We start from the raw sequence: 10,450 nt of genomic DNA, 5'->3' as shown, positions 1-10,450 counted from the left end.
GCTGGTGGCCTCCTAGCCTCCCGCCAGTGCCTGGCCTGGGCCCCCCGGGGCTGGGGGCCGCGGAGCTGGCAGGAACCTCGAGCCAGGGAAAAGCCGAGCGTTCTCCCTCTTGACTGTTTACAGGGAGCTCAACTGCACGCTGGAAATTACTCTGAAGCTCCTAATTGTGCATTTCCTTCCTACAACCAGTTTCCTTTGACAGTCACTTTGAAAACGTCCCCCACTAAATTCTCCCCAGGCCCCCTGGTGGGAAGGGGGAGAAGGCAGAGGCTGTGGAGGGGAGCCAGCCCCTTGAAGGGCCCGGCCTCAGGGCCCAGGCTGCTCTGCTCGGGGCATCTCCAGGGGGACTGCGGGGTCCCCCCAGGCTGGTGAATCTTGATTCCCCCCCCAGCTCCCACCCCGACCCACTAGATGACCTGGAGCCAGTCAGCTTTGCCTCCTTGAGTCTCATTTCCTCATCGTAGATGTGATCAAGAAGGTTCATTTGCAAGGGCCGGCCCCACTGCGTAGTGGTTAAGTTTGGCACACTCAGCTTTGGGGGCCCAGGGTCACAGGTTTGGATCCCGGGCATGGACCTACACCACTCATCAAGCCATGCTGTGGCGGTGATCCACATACAAAATAGAGGAAGATTGGCACAGATGTTAGCTCAGGGCCAATCTTCCTCACCAAAAGAAAAGAAAGAATGTTTATTTGCAAAGTAAGGGTATGAGATGGGCCAGCTCACGGTAGGTCCTCAACAAAGGTTAAGCTCTTTCCTCTCAGCTTCGTGGCAGAAATGCAGCATGGGAAGATGGAATTCTCCACACTATTTTCCCTCCGCATGGGGTGTAGACAAGAGGGGATGAGCAGACCGCCTGGTCCACATCCCAGCTCGGCCTTTCACTAGCAGAGCAGCGAGACCCTGCAAAGTGGCTTGCTTCTTTGTGGCTCGGTTTCCAGGTCCGTGAGTGGGGAATAATGACAGTGTCTGCACCACCGAGTCCTCCTGAGATTACGTGACAATCCTCCCGAGGGGCGTGAAACAGGGCAAGACTCAGAGGACAGCTCAGCACATGCGGGCAATGGTCCCCGTGGGTCGCTGGAGGGGGCCGGGTGGGCTCCGGAATGGACGGATTCGGGTCCCAGTCCTGGATGCCCATGTTCTGGGAAAGCCCCTGATTTCACAGACCCTCTCTCCCCAGGTGGGGGTACCAGGTAGCCTCAGGCTCAGGGGCGATGAAGAGGGGACCCTGCAGTGTCAAGAGATACTCTCTGATGGTGCTAGAGCCGCACCCGAGGGAGCTCCTGGGACCTCCGTGACCCACCTGCCCAAGACTCCGCCCCCTCCATCCATTCCGGGACCCTGAAGCCAGTCAGCCTGCGTTCAGCCCTGACTTACTGTGTGGTCTTAAGCAAGTCACTGAACCTCTCTGAGCTTCCGTCTCTACATCTGCAAACTGGGAGTAATAACCGGGTTGCTGGGACGATCGGGGAGTTAACGCATGTCAAGTGTTGCCCGGGGCCAGGCACATAGTAGGCACTCAAAAAATGTTGGCATAAGGTCTACGACTGCTATGTGTTCATTCCCACGCTCGGTGCCACCCCTGGATGGTCCTGGAGATGATGGAGGTACAGCCACCTCTCCAAGCGTCCTCCCAGGCGGAGGTCAGGAGGCGCTTTCTCTGCCCAGAGCTCCTCTCCCGTCCCCGAGGCCCGGACTCCCGTGTCCCGAGGCCCAGCTCTGACATCACCCTCCTCTTGGCGGCTCTCCCCAGGCCCGGCTCCCTGGGACTGGACCCCACACCTCCCCACACCCTCCTTGCAGCACTTCATATCTCCCCCGTGTGTTAAACTCATGCGAAAGTCCCACTGAACTCAGATTCCTGGAGCCCTGGGACAACAGGTTTATCTCAGCTTATCTCCTCACTGGTCCTCCCCCAAGAGCCATGGGGAAGCACCGGGAGGCCGAGGCGGACCTGGACCTGGAAGCACACACACCCGGGTGGGGAGGGGGTCAGAGGGCACACACGGGGATGGAGGGAGGAACGCCACCAGTGAGACCATATGGGGCGGTAGAGAAGAGGGCGGTGGCGGAGGTACGGAGAAGGAGACAGGTTTGAGATTCACAGAAGGAGGTCGGAACGCCGGAATGAGGTGGAAGAATCTGAGAGCTGGATCCGAGAGCTGTGTAATATGGACGGGACTCCCCAGGCGGGCTAAGGAAGCACTTATCGGAGGTGACGGCTGTGGGCAAGGCTTGGCGCCATTCCCTGAGAATAGGAGCATTGGGGAGGACCAGGTTGGGGCTGGTGGGGCGATAGCCAGTGAGGTTTGAGGTGTGTTGAGTTGAAGGTGCCTCTGAGCGCCCGTGGAGACACTGGGCAGGTGGTTGGGAGATGGACCTGGAGCTCAGAGCAGCGATTGTCGCTCTGAGCTGCCCCAGCGGTCATTGTCCCTGTTTTCGTCCCAGAATCCCGCCGAGAGCTACAAGCAGAGCTGGACCCAGGACCCGGCTCCACCACCCCCCACCCCAACCAGAGATGCTCCAGCCCTCGCTGTGGTTTTCCAGAAGGATGCAGGGTGGGCAAAGCCTGAAGAAGAAAGTTCCCTTGAAAACACAAATCCTTTCAGCTGTTCTCCTCTTGAATCATTGGCAGGAGCCCCAAATCTATACCATTTTTTTTCTGGTGAAAAATAAGATTAAATCCGCCTTGGTCACTAACACTGTGAAATCGGAGGCAGTGACAGCGGACCCTAGGAGCATTCCCAGCCCGGCCGGCCTCCCGCGTCAGAAGGGGCCAGAGCGAGCCGGGCGCCAGCGGCTCTGTGCCCACAAACAACAGGTGCTGGGGGTGGGGGGGGGGGGGTGGCGACCGCCAGCAGCTGGTCGGGCCAGGAGCGGAGGCAACTGCCCTCTCTCCTCCAGACGCCCCCTGCCGTAGGAGCTCGTTCCCTCCACGCCGAAGTCACCAGGTGAACACTGGGACCCCAGGCTCTTTTTCTATGGCCAGGACCTCTCCCCGGGTCCAGAACTGCTAGGCAAGCAGCCCAAGGCACTCGCTCGCCTTTGGAAGAACTCTAAGCAGCAAAACCACCGTGCACCCCAAACTGAACCCCGCTCTCCACCTGTCTTCCCCCATGTTCCCCTCCTGCATTGTCATCCAGCCACAAACCGGGGGACGCAGTGACTTCCCAACCAAGCCCCAATCATTCTTCTTCCTCCACTCCCACATCTGCCCTCCAGCCTCCAGCCCACACCGGCGTCTCCCCCAGATTGAGCCTCACCCCCAACTCACCTTCTGATGCAGCTGTACCTGTCACAGAGGGCTTCAAACAGGACCCTGCCAGTCTCACCTCCTCCTCCCACTGGCTTCCAGATAGACTCCAGGCTGCTCCCCATGGCCTATGAGGCCCTCTGCCAGGGCGCCTTGCCGCCCGTGGGTCCCCCTCCAGGTCCTGTCCTGGGGTCCCCACCACTGCCCACCTCCGTGTGACCTCCAGGCAGGCCCAATCAGGGGCGACCTTGACCTTCCAGGTTGCTGCCTTTGCACATGCTGTTCCCTCCCCAGGATGCTCTTCCCTGTCCCCACACCCCCAGCTATGCTAGACCCCTTCTCCCCATCCCTTCCTCAAGGGGCACTGTGTGTGCGTGGGAGGCAGCGGGGGCCTCAGTTAAAAACTGGGTCTCGCAATCAGAGGGCGGGGAGCCTCAGGAACTGCGTCCACGTCCACCACCCGCAGCTTCTCCATAGGTGCAATGGAGGTCACCGTCCCACCCGTCCTCTCGGATAGTCCTTCCCTTGTTCAACAAATGTTCACGGAGCGCCCGCCAGTGCTCAGCCTGGTTGCAGATGTGGGGGATCAAGCAGGGAACAAAGCACCCAAAGTCTCTGCCACCATGTGGCTCACCTCCTGGTAGAGGCAGCAAGATAAAGACATAAACCATTGAGCATGTCAGGTAGGCGAGAGCTACAGAGTGTCAGGGAGCGGTTGTAAATGGGGGCCAGGGGAGGCTAACTGAGCAGGCCCTCGTGTGAGCAAATCCCTCAAGGACAGAAGGATGCAAACAAGGTCAAGGAGTGTCCCAGGCACAGAGCACAGCAAGTGCAAAGGCCCTGGGGTCTCAGGCTGCCTGCAAAGTATGAGGAGCAGCGGGGAGGCCATTGTGGCTGGAGTCAAGGAAGGAGGGAGATGAGGTCAGAGAAGGGAGGGCAGGGGTGGAGCAGGGAGACGGGCGGGCTGCAGGTCTGGTGAAGACTCTGCCATTTCCTCTGAGGAGCAGCCACTGGAGGTGAGCAGAGGAAGGGCGCGACAAGCCTCAGATTTTAACAAGATCGCTACCTTAGGGGCCAAGGGAGGGATCAAAGGGTCATGGAGGACCCCTGCAGAAAGCCGGGCGGCTTGGGCCAGGGAGGTGGGGGAGGTGGCAAGAAGTGGTCAGGATCCAAATGCCATGTGGCCGGGACAGCCCGGGGCACGCAGAGCGCTTCCAAGCATGCCCGGCCCGGGTCATACGCTCGGGGCGCAAGAGGAGTTAAGTGATTAAGATGACACGAATATGCAAGGGACGATGACAGTTCCTAAGGCTGAGGCACAGGGACTAGGGGACCCCAGGGGAGGGTAGGACACTCCTGACCAGGACGGTGTGGCCTCCACGCCGGGCCTAGGAAGGTGGTGTGGACGATTTGGGTCAAGGTGGGGTTAAGGGTCCCGTGGTCCCAGTGGAAGAAACCGGACGCAGCTGCCTGCTCCCACCAACCCCCTGTCGGGTCCTAACCCCGCTAGGCCTGACCGGGCAGGTCCCGGCGTCCCCTGGGTCCCCGAGTGACAGGAACCGCCGAGACCCAAAGTTGTCCAGGAGACGCGGCTGTCGGCGAGGCGTCCGGCCGCGGGGGGAGCTGGTGCCCGCCGGCTTCCGAACCAGCACATTCTAACTCCACCAGCTGCTCGACTGACCTCAGGACCCTGCCGCCGACTTCCTGGCGGCCAAGGGAAGCGGTGTCCTGCAAGATCGCGGATGCTCCTGGGAAGGGAAGGAAGAACATTCTGGAGACAAACACACGGATGGTTTGTGGAGGAGGATTCTGACACTCAGCAGTTTTCATTTTGACACATTTCTCCGCTCGGGAAGTCGTAGGGTGACCCCAATCCCGAGCCCACCGTGTGGCGGGAGTAGGGGAGACTGGGGGCCCCGGTGGTCCCGCCGGTCGCTGGATCTGTGCCTCCGGGCGAGCCCCTCCGTCTCGGGCCCTCCGTGGCCCTGCCGGTGTTGTTGGGTGTGTTCCTGAAAAGATAGCTTCCTCATCGACTAACGGCGTCTGTGAGATCTCGCACCCCTCCCTGGACTGGAGAATTCCAGTTCCAGCTGCCTACCTTGAAGCCTCCTTCCCCTCCACTGCCGTCTACACTGCCGTCTACACTGCGCAGCGTCGTATACTGCAGCACCCTCCCCGAGGGTGCACAGTGCTGGCTCAGTTCCGAGAGGGGCAGGGGACCCCGACGCCCTTCCTGCACCAGGACAGCCGGCCCCGACTCACCTGTCTGCAGACGCGTCTCCAGACTCTAGAAATGCATCTCATACATCAAACCAAAGGGATCCCCAACTCCATTTCTCCTTAACTGAATCCCAAATGCGTCGACAGCCATTCCAAGGCGGCCCAAGGCAAGGGCAGGGCGGACAGAGAAAGTGGGAATGGGGACAGCGATGGCAATCGCAGTTAAAATATCTCACTTCTGCCATTTAGACACATAGGGACGCCCAGGACCAGGCCTCGGCAAAGGCCCAGGGGCGGAAACTATCGGCATGACCGTAAACCGCCCTCCCGCTGGTCCGGGTCCTTTTCAGGCCTAAGCAAGTTGGCAGGTGCTCGCGGTTCCTTCACCCCCAGCCTCCAACCCAGACGCTCTCAATACGCCCATCAACTCCCTGCTCCTGGACCACCATGGGGCAGGAGGGCCTCGGTGACGTGTGCGGCCACGGGCCCAGCATCCCGCAGAGCCAACGCCCTTTCGAAGATCGCATGTTCCTTCTGGCTAAGTTCCGCGTGGAGAGGCCGCCGGGCGGTTTCAGGAAGGAGAGCGGCAGGATCTCTCGCGGGCCTCCTGTTCCCTGCGTGACTGTCTGTACTTCCCAGGGCCTCCCTGAGTCTCAGTTTTCCCACCTGCGAACGGGGACCCCGCCTCCCTCACGGCTCGGGGATCTCTGTCTGCACGGGTCTGTAGACGTCATCTCGACTCCTGCCCGTGGCCACTTTAATAAGAACACAGCTGGTACCTTTGGAGCTCTCCTTGCATGCCAGCTGATTTACGTGTATTATACAGCTTCGTCAGCCCACATATATTAGCTCATTTAATTCTTAGAAGAACCTTGTGAGTTCTTATTACCAGCATCCCCATTTTACGGATGAAGAAACTGAGGCTCAAAGAAGTTGCCCAAGGACACACAGCTAGAAAGGGGCAGTCTGAGCCCAGAGCCCCTGTTCTTAACCGCTGTACCACACTGCCTCCCTTCCGATGAAGCAAAGAAGGCCCAGAGAGGCAAGAGGTCTGCCAAAGGTCACACAGCAGGTTCCTGGCTACGCAGAAACCCAGGATTCCTGACTCCAGGCCTCTGTTCTTGCTTCCCCATCCCCATAATCCAGCCCCTCCATGGCTTGCGGGCATAACACGGGCAAGTTGTTTGTGGGAGAGGTACACAAAAGAAATTCTCCTGCCAGGAGGGACCTCGTGAGATTCCTGCCCGATTAATAAAATCTTATCAAAGAACACAATGATTCATGCCAAGCCACCAAGACAATCAGGAATCGGCAGGACTGTAATTTCTATCAGACTATAATTAGCTGAATTTCCTTTTGTAATCTTGGGAATCCGAGGAGAGCGCAGCCTGTCATTGGAGCGGCGGATAATCATCAGGCACCTCTCATCCGAAATGGCTGGGAGTAAAATCGTCCTACGGCTCCCTTTGATGTTTAAAGAGGAATCATTAATGCAAAGGCAGAGAAAAATTAGTGGAATTTCAACTACAAGACAAACGCAGCCTTGTTAGGAGCCAGGGACCACGGAGGGAGGCAAGTTCGCAAGGCTGTTGAAGCAGAAGGGCAACCTGGCAGCGGCCGCCCCCTCCTCGGGCAAGAGAGCACGTGAGGGGTTGGGGTCCGTGTGTCTCCAGGGCTGGCACAGCGCCAGGCAGACCTGCCGACAAGACATGTGGGGAATGAATGAGTGAGGGAATGAATGAGTGAGTGGAGTCTAGGAGACAGGCGAGGGGGCCGGCGAGCCGTTTCCGTCTCCCGGGGCCCGTGAACTCCAGTGCAACCGCAGGCCTTGTGTTCCCAGGAGCCCAAGTCTTAAGGTGGCAGTTCGGGGCCCCATAGAGGTGAGGACCCACCCCACCCATCCAGGGGGCAGCCGGCCAGTGAGAGTCAGAGAGATCCCCGGCCGGAGGGGGCTCAGAGGGCGTCCACTCCCTTCCTGGGAGGTCCCACGGTCCAGCCCTCTCTCCCTGCAGGGCTCCAGGGGCCCAGCCCTTGGCACGTCCCGCCGGGGCAGGCTGAATGCCCTCCACACCCTTGGCAAACACCCGAGGAGATTCCAAAGAGGCGGCCTTAAGGATGAGACACTATATGAATGAAGGAATGTGTGGTAGGAAGTGACAGGGGTGACTCAGGGTGACTCAGCCTGGAGCCTGCCAGGGCCCCGCTGAGAGGCCGTCTGTGGCCAGGGCAGCCCCTCACCCGCCCGCCCTTGGGGAAGGGGCCAGTTCTCCTTTCCCCAGGGCCCACCTCCCAGGCTGGTTTTGCGCCCAGATGCTTAGAGAATGGTGGGCAAGAGGGCGCATGGCAGGTGCCTGGACGGAGCCCGGAGGCAGAGCGACGGAGGACCTGCGAGAGGAGGGGAGAGGGGCTGGGTGGCTCCCCTCCAGAGAACCCAGGAGGCTCTTCCTGCCTTCCTGAGAAGACAGCCCATCCAGCAAGTCTTCACGGTCCAGACGGGGAGACAGGAGCCTAGAGGGGAGACGGCCGGCCAAGGTCAAAGGGCCGATAAAGCAGAATCGAGAAGAGGATCCAAGTCTCCTGGTCCTAGCTCGGATCATTGATCCCCCAGGCTGTTGGCCAGTGATGGAGGACGTGGGCATCATGCCATGCATGCCAAAACTCTGTCCAGGAGGTCCTGCTGGCCCCACCAAGGTACCTGCTGGAATCCTCTCACATTGCCCACGTTCCCTCCTTGAGATGCACTCAGACGCTTATTCTATTGTCTGTCAACCCGCCAATCCGTCCATCCATTCATCCATCCAACTGTCCAATGGGAGCACTTTCTTGCAGCCTGGCCGTGTCCTCAGCACCCCTTTGGAACACACACACTCACACGCACATCCACATACACACTCATCCTATGTTCATTCATACCCCATTCTCCACATCTGTCCATCCATGCACTCATCCATCCATCCACCCACCCACCCATCCATCTACCCACACTCTCATCCATTCATCCATCCATCCACCCACTCACCCACCCATCCATCTATCCACACTCTCATCCATCCATTCACTCATCCATCCATCCATCCATCCACCTGCTCATCTATCTTCCTGGAGACTATCCAGACACTCATCGATCCATTTATCCTTCCACATACCTGTCTGGCCATCCATCAATCATTTATTCATTGACCTTGCTCAGTAAGCCCTGACAAGGCGGCAGGTCCTGTGGCTTTCCTCTTATGCCCCAGTCTTCCATGTCCCCTCCCTCTTCTCCAGCCATCAAAACTTGTCCATTCCAGTAGCCCCCATGACTCAGATCATGGCCCATGACCTGCAGGAGCTCACAGTCACAAGGGACGGGCAGGATCTGGACCAGGAAAACCCTAAACCAGACGGAACTGCCCCTCCCTCCCTCCTTGTCGACCGTGGAGCCCTTGGCTTTGTTCCTCCTGCCGATGGTCTTCATCCCTGATCTGGTTGGGAAGGGAGAGGCCCCAAAGCTTCCCACCATCCCTCCAGCTGGCTCAGGGAGAGCCGGCCTGAAGCCACAGGGGCATGAGCAATGCTCGTTGCTTCCTGTCTGGCCCCAGCCTGCCCCCTCGGTGCTCCTAGGTGCCGTCTGTGGTCCTTGGCTGCAGGGCCTAATTAATTCTGGACCAGCCCAGCGCTTTGAGATCACTGGATAAGAGAGAATTCCAGAAGGGCAGCTCAGCCTCATAAAACCATAATTGGCTGTGTTTTTATCATCATCATAATACCTTACAGCTTGTGCATTTCGAAGTGCTTCGTTCCTGTGATTGAATTTAGGGCCCACGGCAGCCAGGCCTGGAGGGTCAGGAGGCCAATGAGAGACCCGCTGGACCGCACAGCGCCATGCGACCCTGGGTGGGACTGTCCTTGGAGCCTCAGTCTCCTCCACTGTACCAGAGGAGGCAGTGCCCTCCTGGTGGGGGCCGCGTGAGGTCAAAACGAAGGGGACACAGGAGGCTGTGGTCAGCCAGGCGAGGGTGGCAGGACAGACGGGATGGTCCCACCTGCCACTGAGAAACCACATGCCCCCGAGTGGTCCAGAAGTCATCAGAGACATGAGGCTCTGTGACAATATCCGGTGCCTTCCTCCTTCGTCCACGCCCTGCGGGTCACTGCTGAGCAGTGACTGCCATCTCTCATTTCCTCTGCTCCATTGCCGTTCTCCGTTATTAACTGGGAGACACAAACGAGCTAATTGAAATAGTCTCCACAAGTAACCAATGGCCAAGGATGCCAGACGGGACCCTCTAACGCAGGTGGGAACCAGTGTGGCCAAGGCCGGACGAGGACCTGGCGCCATCAGCCTGGTCGTCTCTGCGCCCCGTTCTTCTGGGTTCCAGAGGCCTGGAGCCCGCACACAAGGGAGCAGCTGTGGGGAGAGCCCGATGGATGCTGCTTCGCCCAGGAGAGAGGGGCCCAGGCCCCAGGATCAGGGCTGGCTGTGGCCTCTCACCCAGTGGCCTTTTCTCTCTGCTTTCAAGCTCAGAGTCACAGCCCCTGCCCCCCACACCCCCCGACTCAGCTCTTTCCAAACTGGCCAGGATGCGGGGTCTTAGATTTGCGTCTGGTGATGGTCTTGGCCCCCCACCGCCCACCAAGCCTGGGATAGCCCCAGCACCCCCCGGGGCAGCCCCGAAGCTCTGGCAGGGCCTTGGCCAGAGGGTGGTGTGGCCTCGCTGCGAGACAGCCCCCTGGCCAGGTGGACCCCCAGCCTCCCTGCCCATGGAGGCAACCAGAAGCCAGACCCTGGAGCAAGCCAAGCCTGCAGGGGCTCCTCACCATCCTTGGGAAACGTCCCAGCTGCTCCGTTGGCTTTCCGGCTCAGAGGGGCCCCCGGCTCCCTCCAGCCTCAGCTCTTCCCGTGTCCTGGGCCCCTACAGCCAGCACGCAGCCTCCTCTCCCGCTGCCCCGCTGGCCCGCCCGTCCTGCAGCACTGCCGCCCACGTTCTCCC

The 10,450-nt window shown here is 59.6% G+C and overlaps 1 long non-coding RNA gene across 1 annotated transcript; it reads right to left on the bottom strand.

Annotated features, from left to right (window-relative positions):
* Positions 1–661: 661 nt before the first annotated feature.
* LOC138916764 (uncharacterized) lies at positions 662–10,450 on the bottom strand. Its single transcript, XR_011424152.1, has 2 exons — positions 10,278–10,450; positions 662–5,005 (listed from the first exon to the last, which is right to left on the bottom strand). It is a non-coding gene; the product is annotated as an uncharacterized lncRNA (long non-coding RNA).

This window comes from Equus caballus, chromosome 12 (genome assembly GCF_041296265.1).
Source record: "Equus caballus isolate H_3958 breed thoroughbred chromosome 12, TB-T2T, whole genome shotgun sequence".
NCBI lineage: Eukaryota > Metazoa > Chordata > Mammalia > Perissodactyla > Equidae > Equus > Equus caballus.
Note: the sequence above shows the minus strand (reverse complement) of the source record. Positions and strands in the feature narration are given on the sequence as shown.